Here is a 26,238-nt window from a genome sequence, read left to right as displayed (position 1 = left end):
AAGTTTCTGACGGGGGTGGGGCAGGGCTTGGCAGGAGAGTCCACTGTTTTCTTACATAAGTTTTTCTTAAATGATTCTTTTTTTTTAATTGAAGTACAGTCAGTTACAATGTGTCCATGTCTGCTGTACAGCACAGTGTCCCAGTCATGCATGTAGATGCATATATTGGTTTTCATATTCTTTATCATTGAAGGTTACTACAAGATACTGAACATAGTTCCCTGTGCTGTGCAGAACAAACTTGTTTTCTTAATCATGACAGAGAGCGATGGAACCCGTGATTTTACGTCTCAACCCGAGTAACGAGTGTTTTGTGTGGGGCGAGCTCTGAAATGAGCTTTTGACTGAGTAATTCTTGAAGCCGCGTCTTTAGCCTCTGGCTGACTTTCAGCCCGAGCCCTGGACCCGCCCTAGAACACTCACCGGACGCACCACAGGGGTCGGCCTTCTTTGCTCAAATTCATTTTGTCGCTTTGCTGCTTTTTTCACCTTCAGTTGTGCCGTTGGCAGACGCACTCGAACCCTGGGAAGGGGTGGGAGGGACTTTCAGAGCATTCCTCATGGGGGCAGGCTTCTCTGTGACGTGCAGACACAGCGCTCTGTCCTGTGTGCCCTCTCGGTGTCCTGTTGAGATAAATCATGGTGATAAGGAAACGCACTGAGTCTAGTGAGCGAAAGGCTTGTGTTTATCCCAGCTTCAATGGATTAATGATTCTGTGACCAATGAGAAAAAATGTGAAAAAACAAACATGAAAAGTACAGTGTCATTTAAATATTTATCCTCTTTTATACAAGTCATAAAAACGTCAATAACACGTGAGGAGGAGCAGAGACCCCAGCGTGCATGTCTTTGGTTCCAGTTTGGAGGAGCCAGTGGTCCCCTAGAACGTGACATGGTGCCGTCGGCGGCTGTGCTGGGTCTGGCGCACTCGGCCCGTCAGCCGTCACATATGGAGTCCAGGCTGTGACCGAGCACGGTTCTGCAGCCTCGTCCGGGGTGGCGGCGGTGCCTGTTCCTGTGAGAGCGACCTGGGCTTCGGAAACAGAAACAGCACAGAAAGACTCGGCTGTTTTCCACGGAGGCCAGCTGTCAAGACTTCGTCTGAACGCAGTTCGGGGCGTGGGGGAAGTACCGCGAAGTGGGCCGTTTGAGCTCTGAGGGATGTGAACGGAGCCCCCCACCCTGCTGGCTCTGCTCCCTTCCCTTTTTGTTAAAGGGCAGGACGGCACGGTGGGGCGGCGAGGGGGGCTCGTGGTCGGGTCGGCGGCTGACATGAGGCTAACCAGACTCCTGGTTTCCTCCCGCAAACATTCTTACGATTAAGCCACAGATCGCGGACCGACGTCGTCTGTGCTCATCTGAGAGACAGGAGCCGACTTCCACAGTTAGTGGAGAGTCAGGAGGAAGGAAATACCAGAACGCCTGCATCCTTCTGGGTGACTCCCCACAAGCTATGGTCGCCTGGGGCCACAAAGGGTGTGGTGTGGGCCCAGGATCCCTGGGAAGCGGGCTGCACCTCCCCCCCCCCAGGGTGACACCTGGCATCAGATACAAAGCAGTGACTCTGATGAGGAGGACGAGCCTTCAAACGGATGTCTGTCCAGCCAGCAGCCTGAGACCTCCCGGCCTGGCTCCCCACAACCTCAGCCTTGACTAAGTGGGTCTCATCTTTGCAGCTGAGGGCTGCTCCCAGGAGCGGGCTCCTTCTGGTCTTCAAGGAGGGGCCTCCTTGCTCTCTGCGGGGCCTGGATGCTCCGGCTGGCCTGGAAGGGCAGGCTTGTTCTGGAGTGTTCCTGTCCACGGAGCCGCTGCCCTGCACATGGCACCTGGGGCCGCGTCTTCCTGCCCACGTGCTCACCCTGCTGTCAGGGGTGGGGGGGGGGGTCCACCCCTTACGATGGGGTGTGGAGAGGATTGTACCAATGCTGCAGGGCTCTCCGGGCCGCGTGTCGGCCCCGCCATGCTCTGGCCGGAGTGTCTGGGTAGGACCTCACCTCGCAGTCTGCCCTGTGTGTCCTCATCTGTGAAATAGGGGGCCGGCGCCCGCCCCAGAGCAGTGTCCTGTTAAATCGGAGGACGCATACAAGCCTTGGCCATGAGGCTCTGATTAAGAAGAAGCTGAGTGTGTGGCTGTCCCAGTCATCTTAACACGTCACCTCCCCTTCTCACTCAGACTGACCCCCGACTCCCGGTGCCACCTTGCCAGCCTCATGCATGTAGGTCCCCAGGCTCACGAAGCCGCTCCACCTGCTCTGCTCTTTCCTTGTCTGGAAGCCTTCCTCCTCTTCCCCCCAAACCTGGCACGAGCACCTCCTCGTGGAGCCTTCCAGGCTGCCCTCTGAGAACAAGGGTTCTGTTCTGGGCAGTGACCCTGGGCGAGCCCGCTTCCCAGCCCTCGCTGTGCTGGACCAGCGTGATCTGTTTAGAACTTGTCTGCCCACTAGCTCCCGGCTCGGGGGCCCCCGCCATCCGGCTCTCGCACTGCTGGTCACACAGCGGCTTTCAGGAACCCCTGACCCAGCGGCTTTTTTTCTGTCTCTTAGAAGCGTTGCGTTTTATCTCCTTGTGAATTCAAAACAATGTGGAACATTTTTAGGTTTTTCCTCAACTCCCAGACCCAGATGTGGCCCGTGTTACATCTCATCTTTCAAAATATGGAGCGGCGGAAAGATTAGGCATCGCTCACAGCTACATGTTTTCTAAATTTGCTCCAAATGACTGGTGTTAATGAACACGCTACAGACGACACCTGGACGGTGTTTTAGGTGCTTTCCACTTTAAAAATGAACAGCAAATTTATGCCAGTAGAATTTTTTGTGGTAGGAAGATGCACTGTTCCTTCAAGTAAAGGTAACAGCTTGTGAAAAATTAAAGGGATCTTTTGAGAAAGGGCATTTTGGAACAAAACAATTACTTTGCTGTCAAACTTTGTATTGGAAAGGGTGACCGTCTTGCTTATTAAAGACTCTCATTCATGGCCTGGATTTTAACCGAACGCAGTTGCACCTCATCGATGTTTCAGCCTGACTGTGGACAGGCCGACCTGGCTGACTCGCCAAGCGCTTTGAGGACACGTGTCCTGAACGATGTTGCTCCGTAGCCGCTTGGCTCCTGGAGGGTCAGACTGCCACCTGCTCAGTGGCTTCAGCCGCTGTGCCTCCGTTTTCATTCCAGCTCAGACTCAGGGATGAGAGATCAGCTCTCGGGGTGAGAACCAGGAGGCCTTGCTTTTTCTCTTCAGAGTTTCCTGTGAAGAAGCCTCTTTTCCTGGGGAAATCTGGCAAGTTTTCATGAGCTTGCTCGTCGCTCACTTCTGGTGGGAGCTGCGTGGTGGTTCTTCCCTGACAGCTTTCTGGAGGTGCCGTTGGTGTGAGACAAACAGCATGCGTTTACGGGTGCGGTTTGGTAAGTTCTGACGTGAGCATACCCGTGAAACCATCACCACGGTCACGGTGATGAACGTGCCCATCGGACCTGAGAGCCCTGCCTCCTGTAAACCTGTGTCCTGCCCTCGTCCTCTCCCGCCCCGTCCCCAGGAAGCACCGGCGGCCCCTGTTCCCAGATCAGACTGTGTTTTCTAGGGTGGACCTTGTATTGTACCGTTACCACCGTTAGCCAGGGGGGCAGGAGGCAGAGCTGATTTCTTTCACTGTGCCTCGTTATTCCGAGATTTAGCCGCGTTGCAGGCTGAGAGTCCGTTTCTTTCTCAGCCTCTCTTAGTATGGGCGATCTTTTTTTAGTTTTAGATGTTCTAATTGTTGTGTAGTGGCAATTCATTGCGGTTTTAGTTTAATGCGTTTCCCGAATGACTAACGAGGCTGAGAGTCTTCGCAGGAGCTGGTTTTACGCTCATGTATCTTTTTGGTGAAGTGTCTGTGAAGATGTTTTACCCACTTAAAAAAGAAATCTTAACTTCGTTTTATTAGAATCGAGTTCTGAGAGTTGTTTAGAAAATCAGGTTACAAATCACTTATCAGACGTGTGTTTTTGCAAATACTTCCCAGCCTGTGGCTTATCATTCTCCTGACAGTGTGTCTGCAAGAGCAGAGTTTTAGCTTTGACGAGGTCCACTGTGGGGTTGTTCTCTTGTGAATCACACTTTCGCTGTGGTCGTTAAGGAGTGTTTGCCAAGCCCAGACTCACAAAGGTTCCGTCTGTGTTTTCTTCTGGAGGTTTTGTGGTCTGTCTCGCCTGTGACGCCACATAGTCCAGAATCATTTGCTCACACGACCGCCTTTCCGGAAGGTCGAGCGTCCGCGCACGTGTGGCTGGGTTTATGTGCGGGCCCTGTCCTGTACCATTGATCTGCTCCTCTTTATGTTACTGTCTCGGTTACTTGTATCTTGGTAAGAAATCTTGAACTTAAGTTGTGAGTCTTTCATTTTTTTTTTTAATCTGAAATTGTTTAGGCTGTTCTAAGCCCTTTACGTTTCCATGTGAATTTTCAAATCTGTTTGTTAATGTCTACAGCAAAGCCTGCAGGGACTTTGGTTCAGATTGAATATAATGGTTTGGATGCATTAGGTCTCCGGATACAGCAGTATGCTGTATCTCTCCACGTATTTAGGTTTTCAGTTTTTCTCAGCAGTGCATTTTAATTTTTAGACACATAATTGCAACTCTATTGTCAGAGTTACCACTTAAGTCTTTAATCATTTTAATGCCGTTGTAGTGTTTGTTTTGACTGTTCCCTGCTGGCACATAAAAATGCAATTAACTTTTGTGTATTCATCTTGCATTCTGATACCTTACTGAACACGTGTATTGGTTCTACACGATTTTTGTAGATTCCATCGTGTTTTCTACAGCGATGGCTGTGCCATCTATGAATAAAGTTAGCTGACCTTCCTTCTTTTCAGTCTTAGTATCTTTTACATCGATTTTTTCTGGTCTTAACAGACTTGCTGAAACTCCAGTTCAGTGCAGAATTAAAGCAGTGAGAGTGGTCATCCTTGTGTTGTCCTCCCGCTTTGGGGGAAGACACTTACTGTTTCATCATTAAGTTGATTGTAGGTTTTTCAGAGTCGTAGGTCTTTCATAGATTTGTATCAGGTTGGCAAAAATCCCCCTCTATTCTTAGTTTGCTGAGGGTTTTAATCCACATGGAGATGAAATTTTGTCCAATGTTTTTTCTGCATCTGTTGGGATCATTTTTCATTCTTTTCTAGTCTGTTAATGTGGGGAATTGATTCCTGAATATGAAACCACGCTGGTATTCCTGGGGCAGATCCCTCTGGGTCGAGGGTTTTGTCTCTTTCACGTGTTGTTAATTTGAATCGACAGCAGTTTGTGTAGAACTCTTCACATCCGTGTCTGCAACAGGTAATAACCAGTAGTTTTCTTTTACTGCGTCGTCGTCTTTGGTTTCGGGGTGACGACTGACAGAAAGACTTGGGAAATGTTTCCTGCTTTCAGTGGTCGGGAAGAGCTGGTTTAGAGTTTGTGTTACTTCTTCGTCAAGTGTTTGGAAGAATTCACCTGTGAAAACATATGAGCTCTAAGTTTTCTTTATGGGAAGATTTTTAACTGTAAATTCAATTTCTTTAATAGATGTAAAACTTCTCAGGTGATTTCTTCAGGCTTTGGTGGTTTGTGTCTTTCAAGGAACTGACCTTTGCACGTGAGATGTCAGACGTACTGGCATGAAGTAGTTCATAACATTTGCTTATTTTCTTTTCAGTATTTCTATAATTGGTAATGATGTTACTTAACTTATTCCAGAGACTGGTAATTTGTACCTTCTTTATTTTTTCCTGTTCAGTCCAGCTAAAGGTTATAAATCTATCATCTTCTCAGAGAACTAGCCCTTGTTTTTCTCTGTTGATTTTGTATTTTTTTATTCATTGATTTCAACTCACATGATTTTAATTTCCTTTCTTATGCTTTCTTTGTGTTTAATTGCCTTAAACTCTTCTTTTTATTTCTCTTGTCTGTTGCTGTTCTAAAGATGGACACTGAAGTCATTGGTTTGCAATCTTCCTTCTTTTCTAGTATGGGTGTTTAGAAATACTTTGATTAAATGTAAGTTTAAATTTCCACTTAGATCAGCAGCACCCTACAACTTCTGGCGTGGTATTTTTCATTCTTCATTCAGTTCAAGATACATTTTAATTTCCATTTGAGTCTCTTCTTTGATCCATTGACTGTTTATATAAGTATTTGGTTTCCAGTCACATGGGGATTGTCCAGAGGTATTTGTCTTTGAATTTTAATTTAATTCCATTGATTTCAGAGAATATAATTTGTTTTATAGTCCAGAATATGATCTGTTTTGATAAATGTTCCATATGGGCTTGAAAGAAGAAGTTTTTTTAAAATGAATTTGCCTTTTAAATCATGTTACCACCTCTTGTAATTTCCCTTGTATTGACCTTTATGAAGATCTTTATTTCTTCATCTGGCTTTAAGTTACTGTCCAGTGGCCTTTTCATTTGCTGGCAGGACGCCCTTCAGCATTTCTTGCAGGACAGGTCTCAGGGGTCATGAACTCCATCAGCTTTTGTTTATCTGGGAACGTCTTAATTTCTCCGGCATTTCTGAAGGATGGTTTTACCAGACACAGAATTCTTGGTTGATGGTTGTTTTCGTGTAGTACCTGGGATAGATGAGCCCGCTGCCTTCTGGACTCCAAGGTTTCTGAAGAGAAATGAGCCGGTTAACTTACTGAGGACTCTGTGTATGTGACAGGTCACTTCTCTCTTTCAAGACTCCTTCCTTGACTTTCAGCAGTTTGATTACAGTTTGCCTCAGCATGCATCTTTTTGAGTTCTAAGCTTCTTGAAGATTCACATCTTTCATCACACTTGGGAAAATTTCTGCCATCACTTCCTGAAATACTCTTTCTGCCCCTTTTCTCCTCCTTCTGGGACTCCCCGTAGTGCGTTTGTCAGTTCACCTGATGGTGCCCCACAGGTCCCGTAGGGGAGGGAATGCCGATGCCGGAAACACTCTCAGTGTGGTGAGCTTGGCACATTTGAGGGATTATCTTGCTTTCTCTCTTTCCTCAGAGATTACTGTCCTTCATGCGCTGAAGTGCGGTGTCTGCCAAGTCATTGTTTCGTGTATTTTTGGTTGTTCCCATCAAACAGGTAAATTCAATCTCCATCATTCATGTTGTCAAGAAGCAGCTTGCTGTGTAGGCATTGGTGCTGGTACTAATACAGCAGTTGAGAGTGACAGTTACCCCTTCCTCCACGATCGTCCCAGCCCCTGATGCCGGGAAACACGCGAATGACTTGTCCGTCCCCTGGAGGCTCTGCTGACGCCCCACAGTTAATTAGTGTGTCTGTCATCACTGCTGGGGAGCCACTGGGTAGCAATCTGAACACCCAGAGAAACTCACTGGGCAAGAGAAATGTGTATTTCCTCACATCTTCCTGGCTGTTCTGGAGGGTCTGGTCTCCGGCCCGCCGAGCCCGTTGTGAGGAGGAACTGGCCACCGTGATAGCTATGAGGCCGGCCCAGAGAGCAGATCGAGTCTGCTTATGTAGAGAACCTTGTGCAGTGACTTAGAGGCTCCAACTCCAGTGTTTTCCCATCATACCTTTTATGAGAAATGACCCTTTTATTGTAAAAATCAGGTAGTTGGGGTGGTTGTTTACAAACTGTACGTTGTTTACTTTTACTGAGCTACATTCTCCCCGCCTGTTATTGAAAGGACTAGTTAATACTGATTTAAAAAAATTGTTGTGCTCACCTTCCTGACAACTGCTTCCTGAATTTAAAAAAAGAAAAAGAAAAGAAAAAACAGAAATACAACAAACAGCCCTAACATCCATTCTTATGATTCACTGGGTTTGGAACTGGTTAACATGACCACGAAGCCAACATTTCACTCTTCTAAACCTATTGACCTCGTCTGACACTAACATGCATGACATGAAAGAGTGAATTGTATATTAATTTTATTTTGATGACAGCAAACATAAATAAAAAATTATTTTAAGACACATAGATAATTTACTTATCAGACATTTATTGACAGGAGAGGATTTTTTTTTGTAAAGATAAACTTTCTTTCTTTAAAATTATTTTGAGCTATAATTCCATGATACATGTTGTCCATTGAAATCTGTTCATGTATTCCTAAAACAGAAAATTCCCAAGAATGATCTATTCAGCTTCTACTTTTTGTTGGATCGTGTTATGAGAATACTTCATGGAAAGTTGTAGCCATTTCCTATGACACGAACCTTAGAAACTTAGGACTTTATCGCTGAAAACACAGAAACATTTTACCTGGACTTGAAGTGAAGAGATTTGGGTTTTAGCTAGCCTTCTCCCAATTGCTTCCTTTTCTAGAATGTTTTCTTTTTCCTCCAGTAGCTTTAGTCTAGCTACAGCTTTTCATACGGAAGGTTTATCGCTTTCCCCTGTGCAAGCATGCCTCTGTAAACAGATTGTCCAGTCTTTTTCCTTACATTTCTCTGACCTTTCGGGCGCTAAATGAAACTTCTTGGTCATAAATTTGCAGGTTTCTTTCTAGTGCCCTTTTTATAAGTTAAAATGCAGGAGCTGACAAGCAGCTACCCTCTTAGAAAGAGAGATCCCCTCCTGGGGGTTCGGCGAGGCACCTCATGCAGCACTCCTGCTGCTCTGAACCTCAGAAGGAGGTGGAGAAAATCCCCTCTCTGCACCCACCATCCAGGCAAGGCAGTTCTGTGGGAGGAAAGGCTGGACAACCACCCTCCTCCGGGTGAACAGGTCAGAGCACACGCCCTGAAAACATTCCACCACATGAGTCATCTTCCTCCAGCCTGCGGGCCTTTTTGACGACAGGGGTAGGATCTTATGTGTCTGCACATCCCCCGCGCTAACTATAGTGCCCAATGCAGAGTCAAGACTTGGCAAATAGAAGGATGAATTTAGTAAATATGTCCTGTAACGGAACTTCCCTGTGACAAATGGCATCTTTCCTTAGGGTTTCCTGATATTCCTGGGGTTTTCTGACATCACCATTTACCGCCTCTGAGAAATAAGGCGGTGTTATTTGAAGCCAGCAGACTTGGATTCGCAAACTTCTCACTTGCTACATTTTCGTTCATTTGTGCCCTGAATCTACATGCTTGATGGAACCGGCAGCAGAGCCCAGCACAGCTGGCCTAAGACGTTAAACATAGTACCTCATTCATCGGAGGAACCGCGTGCTTGATGTGGGGCTCCTTCTGTCTGACTTTGTGACTTTATGGGTTATTAACTACGTAGGACTTTAAAATGAGGTATTTAATCCCCTGTTTACATTGTAGCTACTTAGCACAAGTTAAATTCCTGTGTAATAGATGTGCCTACATTTGCTATTTCTTTTCTTGTGCTCCCAACGCGGAGGGCCACACAGCTTAGGGGTTGAGCTTGATCTTGTAAGAAGTGGTACAGTTTGACCAGCGGGTCCCGGGAGTCCTGGTTCTGACTCATTGCTCACGTGTCTCTCAGAGGTGAAAACGTGTTCAGGCAAAGGAAATAGACCAGAAATTTACAACATTCATAGAATGTACATGTTCTCTTCTGAACCCGAGATGTGACATCAGAAAAGGGTGGAGGGTTGTATTTAATAGTGAAATAGAAATAGATTCCCGAATGGCCTCAACTTGTCCATCAGCAGTCCCCAGGTTGTACCTGGTGCAAAGTTGTCTTGTGGACGGAATGCTTTCATTAGAAGGCAGCGTTCTGCGTACGCGGCGTGAAGCCCAGTGACAGCAAACTGGCAGACCGTTAAGACGCACCTGCGCCAGAAGGGACTTCAAAGGCGTGACACAGAACCCGGGGGGTCCGGGCAAAGTTTTCCCAAGCTTGGGAAAACAGTGTGGTGCGGAAACTGTCAGATTCCAGTTCTCCCACACACGCAAAAGTGCCCGTGGGTTTGGTGTGGAAACGTGTTTAAAGCATAAGTAAGAAACTAATGAAAAGAGACGTTGAACATGGGCTGTGTTTTTCATATGACGTAATTAACGTAGGAGGGAAGGGGGATTGGCAGCCAAAGCAGCAAGAAGTCAGGACTTTGGGTCTGGGAAGGGATTGCGACCCCGTCTTCTGGTGGTTCTCAAGCTGCCGGGCCAACCCCGGTGTTCCCCAGGACGCCCCCCCCCACCCCCGCGCACCTGCTCCACCGCCCCGCCCCGTGCTGCAGGGACGCTGGAGCTTCTGCGTGTGAACGTACCGAGGGTGGGGGTGGAGGCTGAGAGCAGGCAAGGTGGCCCGGGTGGAACGGTGACCCCGGGAGTCTCTGTTGTGCCCCTTTGAGGGGACTTCTTTTTCTCCTTGAGGATCACTGAATCCACAGATTTCCCCTGTTCCAGGCTTGGAAAGTCGTAAGAGCAAGTCAGTGAAGCCTGTTGAAAGCAAGCCCCCCAGAAGTGTCGGTTCTGTGTCCCGTTGTGTCCAGAGCAAGCCTGCTGCTCACCCGAACCACACCCACATCCTTCTTGGCTTCCTAAGTCGTTGTGGGTCGTTTCTGTGTTTAATACAAGAAACTGACGTGGTGGATGTGTGACTGTGAGCGCCCTCGGTGGCCCCCCTCCTCTCCTCTCTGACCCTGCTACCAGGGAGAGAGAAAGAGATTTTTCTTGGTGGTAGCCCTGTGTTAATAACACAATGCTGTCAGTCTTGCACAGCCTCCCTGCCGCCTCCCCCAGCCCCTCCCAGGCAGTGTCAGATACCACCACCTTGCAGGGCTGAGTCCCCTGGGGGGGTGTGGTGCTTCTCCGTGCGTCTTCAGAAGGACACCTGTTTACTCTTAGTTTGCGGCAGTAACGATGTGGTATTAACTTAAACGCTGTGGCTCTGGCATCACCGTGTTTTGTCGTACTTCACGGCAGGCAGTCACTGAAGCCAGGACTTCTTGAGCAGCCGTCATGTGCCGCGCCCGGGGGTGCTGCTTTACACACAGCGTGTCACACGCCTCCTCACCTCCACCTTGGTGTTACTGAGCTCGGGTCCGGCTGCTCGCCGCTCAGAAGTCAGTACTCGGGAGAGGCAAGCATTGGTAGGAGAGAAACTTGCTTTTAAGCGGAAAGCCGACCATCTGGGGAGGTAGTAGACTCAGTGTCCCCCAAAACCATCTCCAAAGATTCTGCTCAACCACGGAAGTTTTGAAGGGAAAAGGGAAGTGATGTCAGTTAACCTGAGATCTGGGGTCAGAGCTGTCTGCGTCCCACCGCGGCAGGCGTGTCATCCCGCAGGCGTGTCGGCTCCTGGTAGTTTTCCCTTAGATGCGGCTTGTTCACATGCTTGGTCCGTGAGATGAAGGGGGAGCTGGGGAAGAGATCTGGTCATCGGTGAATTACTTATTCATTTCTGCTTCTTTGAACTGTGGAAAGAACCGGCAGGTTAGGCAGGGTGTTGTGGGATCAAGAAAGTTGAAAGTATGCTTGGATGGAAGAGGGGTGAAGCGCGGGGGCGCCCGGTTTAGGGTGAGCAACCAGACCCCAGCAGCCTCCTGCAGAGAGCGCTTTCCTGCCGAAAGCTGCTGTCAAGTCCCCGCCAGTCAGAGCATCATTCTATTTCCAGGGCGTTGGGGCAAGGGTCCGTTTCGGTGACCTCCTCCTTCTGACACCAGGTGCCATGCCCTCAGAGAGGAGGGTGTCCGCCTGGGTCTGCGGCATCTCTCAGTTGTGGTTGCCCGTTTACATATACAGACAGAAGAAGCTGCAGTTATTCTGATGCCCACAGAGATGTGGATTATTATGAGCAACAGTGTTAATCCCATTTTTTTGAGGCCAGTCCTTGAGAGTCAGTCCTGCTCAAGATGGAGCGGCTGGTGCCGTGGCTGCAGTCTGGTCCTCGAGCAGGAGGCTTTTCCCTCTGGCGGCAGCTCTCGTGCCTGTAAAACACTCGGGAACGCGCGTCAGACACTGAGCCTGTGACTCCGTCCCCATTGGCTGCTGAGTCTGCGTGTCTGTGACTCGGGGAGGCCTGGGAGGCTCCAGCCCCCGAGCTCTTGTGGGTTGGCGGCCCCCAGGGTCCCGCTCAGTTCCACTGTCGTGAACCACAAAGCAGTGAATGGACAGTGCATGGACAGTGGAATGACCGGTGGATGGACAGTGGATGGACAGTGGTTTTCAAGAGTTCCTTCTCATTCCTGCTCTTTTCTTCATTGTAGTCAGTGACCTTGAGCAAATCATATCCGAGCCAGAAAAAAGTCAGAGAGGGTTTGGGCAGAAGTAAGAGAGGAAGGTTCCGGGGGTCAGTGCGCCTGAGGTCTTTTTGGCTCTACGTCACTTATGATTTGAATACATCGCCAAGCCCTCAAAGAAATAAGTCAACAGCTTTGATAGCTTGCTGGAATAGGTCAGTTTTATTTCCTCATGATTAAGAGCTAGAATTATAAATTCCAGCCATAATCAGCCAGGGGAGAGAGAGTTTGCGTGGCCCAAGGCTTTCCAATGTGGAGAAGAAGAGAGTGATTCCAGAAAGTAATTGAGTGTGGCCGAGGTTAGTGTCTTCCATTTGGGGGGATCTGTTCACGTCATCCACTCACCGGGAGAGTCTCACGAAGAGTTCACAAAACCAGAAGCTCCTTTACATTCTCACAGGGAGAGAACTGACACGCACGGGACGTCGGCTTGATCTGACTCGTGTGTGTCCACTTCTGACGAGGACATTAATCCCCCCATCAGAGCAAGCAGCTATTTTTCCGTGAGGAAATTAGCATAATAACCTCGGTCAGGTCTTTGTAACGGAGCGTCTGCTGGGAGAGTTCAGAGACGACGACGAGGAATGTGAGAGGTCGGGGCGCGAACAGTCACCCGGGAGTTCGCTGTGTAGCTAAGCTGCTCCGTATGCTGCCAGAATCCCGCTACGTGCGTCTCTTAATGAGAGGATGGTGCAAGGAACTCTGGGAAGATGTAGAACGGGGATCGGGGAAGCCTCTCCGTCTCGGCAGAAAGGTCTGCCTTGTGTTTGGCACGACGGTGCTTCTTGCTCGGTACTGGGAATTTAGATGATTTGCCGTGTCTTTGACCTCGTTGCTAAGCGGACCAAGGCCGTCTGTGTGGCCTTCGGGCCGGGAGAGCCTGGGCTTATGTGCCCCGCCCCGTGATGGGGTGGAGGTGGGGGTGAGCAGAGGGAACAGGTCCTTCCTGCTCAAGGGAGGAGGACAGTCCTTCTCAGTGGTGGTTCCAGGAGCCCCACCTTGCACCGCAGCTCTGTCCAGAGGGAGGGACAGACCCAGGGTCCAGATAGGCTGGCTCCCACCTGACCTGGCTCAGCAGACGGGCAGCCACTCAGGTGCTGGGCATTTGGCTTCTTCATCCCGTAGTCGGCTGAATGGTATCAGCCACGTGCAGCCAGAGGCGCTGGCCCGGGCCGTGGGCTCAGGGCCTGGGCTCTGGTGGGACTCACTCAGGCTGGTGCCTTCTCCCAAGGGGGCTCTGTGACTGCAAAGCAATACAGAGACAGGCGCTTGCTTTCACAGTGGGGCTGGGTTAATAATTGTAACAGTCAAGGTTTATTGGACACTTACTGTTGTCGGGTTCGCATTAATTCATTGAATCTTCCCAACAAGGTAGATTGTATTACCCCCATTTTACAGACTAGAAAACTGAGGCACAGATTGGTCAAGTGATTTACCCCAAGTCCCATGATGGGAATGGCAAAGCCGGGGCTGGAACTCAAGTCTAGAAGCCCGTGCCCTGAATCGCTCCCTGTGCCGCGTGCCCGCTGCGCAGAGTGGGCTGGAGCCCTGCGGGAAGGCACCCAAACCAGGAGCGAGAGGAGGAGGAGCCACGGCCGAGGAGGGGTCCACAGGGGACCTGCGGTTTAGGGAAGGAGTGAACTGCCCCAAATGGAGGACTTGCAGGTTCATTTTTGTAAACAGAGTCTTGAGGCTCCCAACTGCAGAGAGGAATGTCCACCTCCACGAGGGGGTGTCCTCACGACCTGCCTTGTGTGTGCACACTTCCTGCCGTAGACGCACTCTTCCTCGTGGTGAACATGGTCCCAGTAGGTTATTCTCAACTCCGATTGCAGATAAGAACCCGGGGGAGGGGGGCTGTGAAAGTTCTTCCCTGTCAGCCCGCCCCAGCGAGGGGCCAGGTGGCCCGAGGGAAGGCCAGGTGGTGCTTTGGAGGATCCCCGGTGACCCCAGCCAGAGCGGCTGCAGGAAAGGCAGGTCCCAGAGGCCCCGGGCCGCGTCCTCCCCGGGCCACCCCCAGCACCACAGATGGGGCCACCACGTGTGCTTCCATGCCGCCGCCCCTTCCTCGGGCTCTGCCTTGGGTGCAGCCACTCCCCAGCCACGCAGAGCCATGGTTGCCCACTTGGGGCTGAAATTTCTCTGGGAGCAAGTCTGCCAACAGCTGCCAGTAAAGTCACTCCTAAGGAAGCACTCCCAGCCCCCTGACTCTGGGGCTACAAAGTGGGCTTGTCAGAGCTGGCAGGACTGGGCGTCTGCACACCCAGAGAGCAGGGGACAGGCCCCTGCAGGAAGGGTCAGGTCCGCGGCCTGCGGATCCGCCATCAGGGCTTCCGAGTTTGGGTGCACATAGCCGAGGTGCTGATCCCCAAATTACACTTATCCCCGGGCCCTGCCGGACTTGATCCAGAGTTCTCAGAGCTGGGGCCTGGGACGGGGTGTTTTCCAAGTTCTCCAGATGCTCAGGAGACCACAGAGGGAGGCCCCCACACCACACCCCCCCGGGCACACTGAGGGAGTTGAGGAAAAAACAGCCTGAATTCCCCGGGGCCTGCCTCCTGCTTTTGTTCAGTTGTTCAGCAAACGTAATTAAGCATCTACCATCTCTGTTCTTCCTGAAGAAAACGGAACACCTCTGCCCCCTGTCTGGGGCCGCGGGTCTGCACCCAGGCGTCGCTCAGCCACTTCCTGGGAGCCCTGGGCCCTGGGGAAGCCACCCGCCCTGTGTCTGGGCGTCCCCGCCTCTCTCACTAGTGTAAATCTCTGCAGTAGGTGGTAAGAAAGTGACTCAGTCACAGATACAACAGGAAAGCCCCTACTTTCTCCAAATTAAACGACCTGAAAGCTCAAATGAATTATTTTTAATAAAAAAGATAAACCCGCTAAGACACGCATTAACAGAAAGTCTTCTGTCTAAAAAGAGAACTTCTCAGGCACTTCACAGGGTCAGTGTGAATTCTTAACCACCTCTCTGCCTCTTCCCGTGTGGGACCATGTCCTGGACTCGGCTGCAAGGTCCTGAAATATTCTAAATTATTTCTGAGTCATGAAAAAGAGTAGTATTATTCTCCAAACATCCCAATATTAAGATATACTCTGTTTATTTCGAAACAGTGACTTACAGAAGATACGAGAAACCCACAGATTTTAGCCTGACTCCCCACTCGGTGGAGGCATTGATTTAGTCGGGTTAGACACAGACGTGAGCCTCCAAGTTCCATTTCTGAAGCTGGTTTGACCCGACGTCTCGGGCTTCTCCAGCTCGCACCCCCTTCTAGAGTCTTGGGAAGCTGGCGTTGTGGGGCAGCTTAGTGCTTTGCAGCCAAACACACGAAATGCGAAAGTGTGACGGGAAGTGTGACCACACCCATCAGGACAGGTGGCCTTCAGTCACCAGAGCACCCCCTTCCCTGCGCGCACGAGAGCTGACCCCGTGTGCTGCCTGGCGGCCAGCGGGGCCTGGCCGGGCTCCATCCCCCTCCCCAGGCCCTGAGGGGGCACAGCTGTGCCTCGTTTCTTTTCGAGGGCTAGACTGGGGAGCGTCTGCTCCAGCCAGCTGTCGGACACCCTTAGACACAAAGCACCACAGCAAATATGTTTTATCACTTTGTCAAAGATACTTTAATGCATCCCCCCCTGCACACACACACACAAGGGAGTTTAATCGCCTGCACTGATGATGCTGGTGACTATCGTCGGTTTTATCGGGAAGTAGAGATGAAGTGTTCGCTTGGAAGGCTGCAGCTGGAGAGCAAGGGTACTTGGAGACCATCAAGCCGCTGGGAAGAGACTATTGGCAGGTTTCCGCAGGGACTTCTGGACGCTCTGAATCACCGCTGTTCAAAGAAGCAGGTTAGTCCTGGTCCATGAATTGTTTGAAACAAGTTTAAACAAGTTAAACACAGAAATTGAGAGGAAGCCTTTAAAACCCAGATAGAAATGTGAAGCTGCTGTGACAGTCAGGCACGTGATCATTTTTCAACTACTTACTTTCGCTGCCTTTTACCAACGTGTCAGCACGCGGTGGGGCGGTATTTTTTAAGTGGCCTCAGAGGCAAATCGGGAAGCACATTCTGGAAAGTGACTGGACTTGCTGTTACGCCTGTTTTCATTACGAAGTGTGTAGCATTTGACTCTCCCCGACACCAGCACCGGCACTGCTGTGTTTATAATTTATAGCTTATATCACTTGGGGTTTACAAATAACATAAAGGGAGAGTAAAAAAGAAAAAAGCCACTTTCCTGAGGTTCTTTGGTAAGAGTTGGAGCAAGATAAGAAAGTGGAAGGGGTCAGGAGGGCGTGCGTTTCCTCGGAGAGCGTGTGGTAGATGACGAGACAGGAGGGAAGGGCAGCGTCTCTGAGGAGAAGGACGGTGGTGATGACGTGCGATTGATGTGTGCTGGTGACCGCAACCTGGAAAGCTTTCGGGTTATTTCTGAAACAGGGTAAGATGCGAGAACATGAGGCAAGACGGTCGTTCTCTTTCACGTGTGGGCTGCTCGCAAACGCTGATTGCTCAGATTGCCTGTATATACGGTAAATTCACAGTTAAAATCTCCTGCTAACTCGGACAGCCCGCTCCCAGGTAGGTGGGCAGGTGGGTACCATCATGCAGGTATGTTTGCATGTTAGGAAGGCAGATGTTGAAGAAAAGATATGTAAAAATATACTGGACTAGCCTTCCTCCATAACCAGAGAGAAAACTAGGCAACACGTGTGGGATAGGTGTTCTCAGGCAGTGGGCGGTTGGCAGCGCAGCATTACAACACCCGAGAGAAAGCAGACAAGCAGGATGAAGTCCGTGCCCCCGCCCCGCTCTCCCCCTGGTGGGGCGTGCCCGCCGCACGCTGTGTGGGGCAGGGGACCCCGGCGGAGCACGGTGGTCTTGCCGGGCTGCCGAAGCAGAGCTCGCGGTGTGAGCGGCTGAAGGGGCTGAAGCTGGGGGCACAGACTGTGGAGAGGAGGAAGGCAGGCGTGGGGAGAGCTCTAGGGGTCCGCGCAGGGTCACCCAGATGCTTTAGCTGAATTCTAAGCTGTGCGAGCAGAGGGGGGGACTCCGTGAGTGGGCAAAGCAGAACTCCTGGGCAAAGACTGAGAACCTGTAAACTCGGTCGCTCCCGGAACTCACACAGGTTGGGAAAACCTCTCACTGCAGGCCGTCGGAGTGGAGCGACTCCTCTCCTGAGGCCGACCCAGCCGTGCGGTAGAGGCTCCCCTGGGCCCACCATGACGGAACTGGGAAACGAGCCTGCTAGGATAAAGCTGGCCTCCAGGTAATGGGGCCGCCTGTCAGAACAAAGCCCAGCACCCTTTAAAGGAGGACACCACAATCCAGACACTCAACAATGCAGACATTACAGCATCCAGCGTCCAGCTGAGAGCGACTACCCGTCTGCAGAGCAAGAAGAAATCAGCCAATGACAGGTGGCCTGGAATGACAAACTCTTCGAAGCAGCTCTTTTAATTGTTTTCAAGCCTAAAGAACTTGGTCGTCATGAAGACGAAAACAGAACCTACCAAGAAGGAAGCGATGACCAAAAGAGCAAGCGGGCCTGGAGAGGCGGGAGCAGCCGGAGCTGGAACGCAGGATTCACCGGCAGGCTTACGAGCAGACCACACACCCGAGAAAGAGGCTGGTGGAGTCAGATGTGGGGCCTCAGGAGGTGCCCGAGTGGAAGCACAGAAAAGAGACTGAAAACGATACTGACCAACAGGGCCTCGGTGACCTGGACGGTAGTTTCAAGAGGTTAAGTGTATTAATGATATGATTGGAGTCTTAGAAATGTGTAAGAAAAGTGTTTTAAGAAATAATGGCCAAATGTCCCCAAATCTGATGAAAAATCTAAACTCCTAAATCGAGAAGTTCGAGACCTCTGTCTAAACAAACAGCAAAGAAAAACCAACACCAAGATGTGATGCAGTTTTGAGCAGCAGCGACAGAGAAGAACATTAAAAGCATCGCAGTAAGAAGTGCACTGTGTGCAAGGGGACGAGGATGGGGCTTTTCTCCGCCTTCCCCCCAGAAATGATGCCGGTCAGGAGGAAGAGGACAGCATCCCTCAAGTTCTGCTGAAAGAAAGGGGAAAAATCGAGGTGTGATTTTATGTGCAGGGGTATAGGAGGAAATAATAAAGGTCAAAAGGAGATGTTTCTAGGCGAAAACCAGGAGCATTTGGCACTGGCAGCCCTGCACTGCAGAGTATGAAAGGGTGTTCTCAGACTGGAGGAGGTGCTTCTGCGTGGAAGCTTGGAGCTACAGGTAGAAAGCTCTTAAGCTTAGACTCTCCTCTTGCCTGCCTCTCTTGAGGTTTTGTGAAGTTACTGTGTCTTGCGGCTACCGTCCTGTGCCCGTGAGACAAAAGGCCTGGAGGTGCGTGTCGGCGTCGCGCTGAGAACGACAGGAGGGGAGAGAGGAAAGCCCTGAGTGGCTGCCCTGAGTCACCCAACCTCGAATGCCTCGTCCTCGGGGGCAGAGGGAGAGCAGGCAATGCCAAAATACGGCAAAGACACGGGCAGTTTCCAGACTGAGACCGTGGGCTAAATGTACAGCGCCTACACCTGCAGCGCGGTGTCCGCACTGACTGCATGAGTGAAGTCTAGAAGCTTCCTTTCTTGATTGACATTTCCAGTGACTCCTGGAAACGCATTGCCAAGTCACCCCTGGGGCCACCCTTGGGGTGATTCTGAGTGAAGGCCATGCAGGTGCTACGTGTAGAAGCGAAGAAATAGCGATTTTGGCTCTTGAGTTCACCACCTATTCCAAGACACAGGACAAGAGCACAGAAGAGAAGCCTAGTAACGGAAGACATTGTGACCCGTGTGAGGTGAGTGCTGCGGGCATTAGGCGCACCAGAGCGCCAGCCGCACACAGCAGCGCGGGCGGGCTGGGGACGGGACGGGGTCTATTGGCAGCGATCAGTGGGCCACAGAGACAGTGGCTGAGAAGGTCCCTCCAGAGAGAAGAAGGGCTGGTCCGCCAGGCAGGGCTCCAGTTCCTGTCTCGTGGGATTCAAGCCTGTCTGCAGCCCGGTGTGTTTCCCTGCCTTGTTTCCCCAAGAGTACTGGTGACGATGTCACTGCTCCCCTGAGGCCTCCTGGTACAACTTTGTGGGACAGCGAGGAGCTACACCCTGAGCTGTGAAGAAGGACCGAGCATCGCTCAGGGGTCCAGCTGGGGAGCTGTGTCACTGCGTACAGTCCTGGAGCGTGTTGCCTATGGTGGGGAAGAGTACGCTCAGTGAGAGGGAGGTGCAGATCGTAGCCTGAATGCACATCAGGCCGCTGTTCTGTCTGCTCCTCACTCACAGCACCGAGTCCACGCAGCCTCTGTGCCGTTCCAGCCTGAACCGTCTGCAGCTCTACCTTTCTGTGAGGGAGAACTTAGTATTTGTCCATTTGGAAAAGAGGCTTAGTGACCGTCCAGCTCCCACTCCAAACCTATTTTACGCGGGGCATTTCCAGCCCCATTCCAACAATTCCAAGTGGAGCTGGCCGGAGGAGGATTTCCAGAGTGTTATGCCTGTAACTCCCAGTCTTCACCGTGTCTCTTCAAGTTGCGTGCCAGCTGTCCTCACTTCCCAGGGGAGGGACAGAGGCTCAGAGGGTAACTGCCGCGTGCACGGCCACATCGCTAGGTGGGATTTGCGTCCGTACCTGGATTCCTGTGCTTTCCATTGATTCTCTGTGGCCTCTGATTTTTTTCAAGTGTGTTGTGACTTCATGCTAAGGCCATTTAATTCCAGGGACGTATTTTAAAGTCAAAATACATGCCACCTGAATCTTTATCATTTTTTTAATCTTTAAAAATAAAACCCATGTTTTGTTACTCTTAGACATACGGCCATCAGGGCGGGGAGAGAGAGGGCAAGGATGGAATAAAAGGAAAAATGGGCTGTTTTTAGGGAGTTGGTGGTGTTCCCCCACAATTCCTGCCACCAGCCTCATCAGGGTTCCCACGTTTGCATAAATCCCCAAGGACCTCCTGCAAGCCGCTGCAGTCACTGCTGGCTTTACGTCCACAGAAACAATTTGTCCCAACGGCTCTTCGCCTTCCTGTAAACACAACCAGCTCACAGAAATGAGGCTCTGCTCCATCTCTGAAGGCCACTTGTTCGCTGACCCTGAGCGCACACCTGCGCCAGGGGAGCATCTGTGACGGGCAGTGACAATGATGGCAGTTAGAGGCTGCTTCTGTCCCGTGAGCCTCCTGGACACCCCCGTGGGGAGTCTGCACAGGGAGCCCCGGGTCTGTCACCAAAGCCCTCTCTAGGGAAGCCGCTTAGCCCCAGAGGGATGGCAGCGGGGAGCCTCCCTCCGGAGGGTGCCGCCTGGCGTCCGCGAGCCCCTGCCTCGGAGCCCGTGCTGGGGCTGGGGCTGGGGCTGGGCTCTGACCACGCCTGGGACCCACCTGCCCCTGCGCTTCCTCCTCTACCATTTCTTCCCTCCATTCAGGGCCATGTTTATTCCAACAAGGCTCTAAAATTAAAATAAGAAGGCTGTTTTCAGATGTTTTATCCAGATGAGCTTTGCCCCCCAAACAGTTATTTCACCCTATTTGGAAAGAATAGATTTCCTGGCTTCATCAGAGAAATGAAAACCTGCCTGGAAGTTTATGAGCCTAGCTGCAGACCCGCCGCTGCGGTTAGCAAGGGCTCTCCTGACGGAAGGACGCACCTCCCTGCGTCACTGCGAGGGCTCGGATCACAGCGAGCTCTGAGCTTTTGAAAAAAAGAGGCTAAATTTAAAGCATGGTGTCCCACATCACACCCAGGAGGGTGGCTACCATCAAAAAACAGAAAAACATGTGTTGGTCACACCGTGTGGAAATTGGAACCTTGGGCGCTGTTGGTGGGAACATAAAACTGGTGGTAGCCACGGTGGAAGACAAGATGGTGATTCCTTAAAAACGTAAAAACAGAACTACTGCGTGATCCAACACTTCTACTCTGGGGCATGTGGCCAAAAATGATGAACGTGGGATCTTGAGAAGACCCCATATTCATGGCAACATTGTTCACAGCAGCCAGGGGGCGGAAGTGCCCATCTTTGGAGAAAGGGGTAAACCCAGGGTGGTCCATCCATCCCGTGGAACATGGTTCAGCCTTGAGAAGGAAGGACATTCTGACACGCGCGGCAGCCTCATGAGCCTGGAGGACCCTGCTCAGTGGAATAAGCCAGTCGCACAAGGACAGACACTGGGGGATCCCACTTACAGGAGGAAAGGTACCCAGAGTAACCCTGTTCATGGGGACGGAGTAGAGCGGTGGCAGGTGGCCAGGAGCCGAGGAGAGAGGACATTTGGTGTCTAATGGGGACAGAGGTTTAGTTTTGCAAGATGACTTGCGCTGGAGACTGGTCATACACGTTGTGAATGTAATACCGCCACTCTGTACACTTGAAAATGCAAGAGGATGAATTTTATGTTCTGTGTGTTTTACCACAATTAGATGTTTAAAGTGTGGTGTGATTTCAATATTACGTATTTCTTGCGAATGACTGGGTTTCTGTCCTACCAGAGACCCGGCAGACGTGGTCTGGAGGGAACCTGGAAGCAGGTGGAGGTTTTATAAATCTGCCAACATGTGCAAGTAGAAACACCCAGCCAGGTCGTAACCACCATGTGTCGTCATGTGTTCTGAGTGCTCCGGGGGGCAGGAAAACGCAAAGCAAGTGCCGCGTGGGAGGCGGACAAATGTCCGCAGGGAGCCTATGGGGCCGCCCGGGGCCCAGGGCCCCGGCCGCCCGTTGGGGGGGGGCCGCAGGGGAGGAGCAGAATTGGTGGCGACAGCTCCCTCCTACAGCTCTGGTGCCCCCTTTTATTAAAAAGCGTGGAATGAATTTCTGTGGGTAGTAATTGGGGGGCAGTGCGGTTGCAGGATCGTGAAGGAATCATCCAGGCTGCTCCGTAGTTTGTGCTCATTTGATACTTAAATCTCTTATTGTTTCCTAATTATAAACCCAGACTCTCAGGTTAAAAAGAGGAGGTGCTTCTTGACCACGTATGTTTACTGCTTGGCCCGTCTAGAAGCTGAAGGCCGAGGTCCTTCTGGCAGCCTGTGCAGAACAAAAGTAACCACTTGCCAACGGCAGTATTTTATATTTTTATGGCTGAATAGTACTCCACTGTGTGTGTGTGTGTGTGTGTGTGTGTGTGTGTGTGTGTAGCATGGAAAAGTATAAAGTAATGCCATTTACAGCAACGTGGATGGACCTAGAGATGATCATACTAAGTGAAGTAAGTCAGAGAAAGACAAATACCATATGATGCCACTTATATGTTAAATCTAAAAAAATGAGACACATGAACTTATTTACAAACCAGAAACAGACTCACAGATGTAGAAAACTTCTGGTTACCAGTGGGGAAAGGAGATGGGGAGGGATAAATTGGGAGTTCGAGATTTGCAGATAACACACACTACCTATAAAATAGATGAACACCAAGGTCCTGCTGCACAGCACAGGGAACTGCATTCAATACTTTGTAGTAGCCTATAATGAAAACGAGTATGAATAAATAAAAAGGAAGATACATATATATGTACAACTGAATCGCTATGTTGTATACCAGAATTTAACACAATTGTAAACAGAACATACTTCAGTTTTTAAACAAGTGACCGTCTGCTGGGTAGGACCCAGGCCGACTCAGAGACGGCAGAGCTTTCTCGTGGTGCCTTTGCTCTGCCCTTACTCAGGTTCTTTTTCCCAGACCGCGCACACTGAAACATGGACGCTGGGGTTCAGGGGACAGCGGTGTTCCTCTGAAAGTTCCAGGATGCCCTCGTGCATCTGCAGCTCCTCCCCATCGCTTGTTTCTCTTTTTCTTCTTGAAAAACAGGAACTTGACCTGCCTTTGATCCCCACTCCTCTGGTGACCGTGATCGCCTACTATCACTTTATGGTATGACTCTTACTGCTTTTAATTCAACAAAGTAAGTTTGCATTTCCAGTCTGCCCTATCCTAGGCCCGGCCATCAAGGCAAGAAGACAAAACACAAGTCCTTTTTGAAGAAATTAGGATCAAGCTGGACAGAGAAACATGCACCTAAACTAACAGAGTCAGACTGTGACCACAGATACAATGCCAGGAAGCACAGCGCAGGACAGATGGATTCCAGTTAGGAGAAATCGTAGAAGGCTTCCTGGAGGTGGGGGTATGGGAGCCAGGCCTCGATGCTGTCGACAATGCCCACCAACAACGGAGAGACTAGGGAGAAGAGGGGCAGGGACTGGCTTTAGCCTCTCGGTTGACGTCTGTACCTGGAGAGGATGAAGAGCTGACGCCTGCAGCCGCCGCCATCACTCAGCCTCAGGGCTCCGACACGGGCACGGCTGTGATGTGATGCGTTCCTGGGCCGCTGGGTCCCTGTGGCCCTGCAGTGACCAGAGGTTGGGCGTACCTAGCAGGCACACTGACGTGCGGATATTACGGGGTGTAGTCGTCCTGAGAGGTGTCAGACTCGGGGAGGCCCTTCCTGGCCTGCTGCCTCGTATTTGCGTTGCTGAGGAGCGGGGGGAGCTCCCCGGCACCTGCACCCCTCGTCCGTGATTTGCCGACCCCAGACGAGTCGCAGCTACCTGTAAGAACCCTGGTAAAACCAGAAGTAGCAAGACCAAAAAGGGCCTGAGATTTTACGGTAAATCCCAGACAGCCCGGGGTGTCTGGGAGAAAGGAGGAAAGGCCTGGGGATGCTCTGGGGGTCCTGGGGTGACTGTCCAGGCGGTGGAGGACAGGAAACAGCAAGAGGCAGGCGGCACGCTGATCTAGAGTTTTCAGAAGGTAACTCTGGCCGTGGTCACATCGTGGAGGAGAGGGAAGCTGGAGACCGCCCTTGGGACTGGGACTGTCCAGGTGACCCTGTGGAGCTGCCCTGCAGATGCAGATGCTGGCAGAGAAATTGGGAGCAAGACGGGCCAGGCAGCAACGCAGGAGCGCGTGCCCCGCTCTGCTCGGTCTCAGCTGGGAACTGTCAGTGACTCGGGACCTGTCTCCAAGAGCCGTGAGGTCCTATGATTTGTCCACATGCTCACAGCCCGTCCTCACCCCCAACCCTATTCAACTTTCTAAGGAATTGAATGTTCAGTGACAGTGAGCCTTCTGCCAAATGTACCTGCTTCCATTACCATCGACCTAGGCCCGGGGCCCAACGTGAACAAAGGGCTTCCAAATGCATGCAAAAGAAACCTTGTATCTTTCTGCCTCTAAATAAACAGTAATTGGGGAGGCATTACCCCGTGGTAGTGTCACTGTAACTTCTTGGGCAAAGAGACGTTTCTATGGATTGAAGTAGTCGTTTTAAGGTCTTTTAGGGACTGGTAGATTTTAACAAGATGGACATCATTATGCGGTCAGTTCGGACCCAGACCGCTGTGTGGACGCTAGCAGTCACGCGGCGACCATCGGGGCGGATGGAAGTTAGTGAATACTTGATGATCCGTCAGTAACGAAGTCGCTTTTGGTCTCCCCGTGCCGCCTTCTGACCCCTCCGCAGCCCAGCCCCACGACCTGCAGCACCTCCCCGTTTCTCAGGATTTCACTTTTCTCTCGTGTCCTTATCCACCCTTTTTGGACGGTCCCGACACCCAGCGTTCTTCTGAGTGCCCTGTGCAGCACGCGTCCCAAACACCCAGGGACGGAGGGGGTCTCTGGGACACCTGCTCTCACCAGACTAGCCCGTCACGGCGTTGTGCTTAGACAGAGTGAGTTCCGGGGGGCGGGCGCTGAGACACCGCCCTTCTGTGTCTGGTCAGTGTCGAGAAACAAGCCTGATCACGGAAAGTCTGCAAGGAGGAGGGAAGACAATGAAATAATCCCATAGCTGCATACTGCCTGGCATCCTGCACTGCAGTGCCAAGGGGATGGGAACTGGGAGTGCAGACTTCCCGTCCTGTATGGGAGTTCTCTCTGGTATCCAGCCTCTCCAGACAGACACACACTGGGGGAGAGGGAGAGATCCTAGGTCTTACGATATTGGCCCAGCCCTGTCAGAAGAGAACTCCTCACAGGGCACAACAGCTTCCACCATGTCCGTCAGTCTGCACACTGGTTGTGTGCATGTAGGACCGACCCTCTGCAGTCCTGCGGGAGTGTGTGGAGTCAGTTGGAGTGAGCTGTCATGTCGGCGGGAAGGTGCGAGAGCCGAGGTGCTACAGGGTTCCGTAGGAGGCACATAATTCGGTTCTCACGTAGGTGCAGAGATGACCACCAGCTTTCTGTTGGGCAAAACAGTTATTTTTAAACGGATGGCTGGGTGATGAGGCTATTTCTGTCGTGTGGGGCGGGAAGAGAGAGGCTTTGTAGCTGAAACCTATCGCCTGGGATGATCCAGAGATGATCCAGCTCGTTCGATCCTAAACCTGAAAGCTTTCTGTTCTGTGTACTTTGTCCAGGAAGTCTGCGTTTCCATCCAGGACTGCACAGCGACTTTCAGAATCTTCCCCACTCTTGACGGGACAGAACTCTTGTTACCAGGAAATGTTTCTTTCAAGTGATAACTGCAAAAACGCCTGCCTACACCTAGGAGACAAGACCTATAATAGGACAAGTTCTAGAATAACTCGTTTTTCTGACAAAATTGAAGAAAGCTTAGTTTCTATTTAGCTTTCTTTACAACCTGTGTTCCAAAACTCACTGATACCGCACTGGCCTTTTGACAGTTTCATGAGTGAAGAACACGCGGTCTTGGAAAACCTTGTAACTGAACAAAGACTGTGACATAAAAATCAAAGGAAGTTCACCTGTAAAATCTGGGAGCAATAGAAAGACAGGAGATGCACTTAACACGTGAACACTTTGTTCATTTAGTAGAGTCATTTCTAAGAAAAAATTCATATAAAATGACTTTCTAGAAGAATCATATTTTACAGTTTCCCGTTATGTAATCAGATACGTTCTAATTATGTAGTAGAAATCAACATTAAAAATCCATTTCAAATTTCACAATTAACAATATGATGAATTTTAATGCTTTGAAAAAAATCAAATTGCCCATAAATAAAATTTGACAGAAGCATGTCTTACAGAAATCTAGTATCTGCTAGCTGGCTTTTACCGCTGAATCATAGAACTGTGTCCAACGTTAATATTTTCCCAGTAATACCGACGCT

The 26,238-nt window shown here is 50.7% G+C and overlaps 1 protein-coding gene across 7 annotated transcripts in view; it reads left to right on the top strand.

Moving 5' to 3' along the window:
- PIEZO2 (piezo type mechanosensitive ion channel component 2) overlaps window positions 1–26,238 on the top strand; it is a 281,019-nt gene that overhangs the window by 160,359 nt on the left and 94,422 nt on the right. The window lies entirely within an intron of this gene.

This window comes from Camelus dromedarius, chromosome 32, assembly GCF_036321535.1.
Source record: "Camelus dromedarius isolate mCamDro1 chromosome 32, mCamDro1.pat, whole genome shotgun sequence".
Lineage (NCBI taxonomy): Eukaryota > Metazoa > Chordata > Mammalia > Artiodactyla > Camelidae > Camelus > Camelus dromedarius.
The sequence above is the reverse complement of the archived record's forward strand: the minus strand, read 5'-3'. Positions and strand labels throughout refer to the sequence as shown.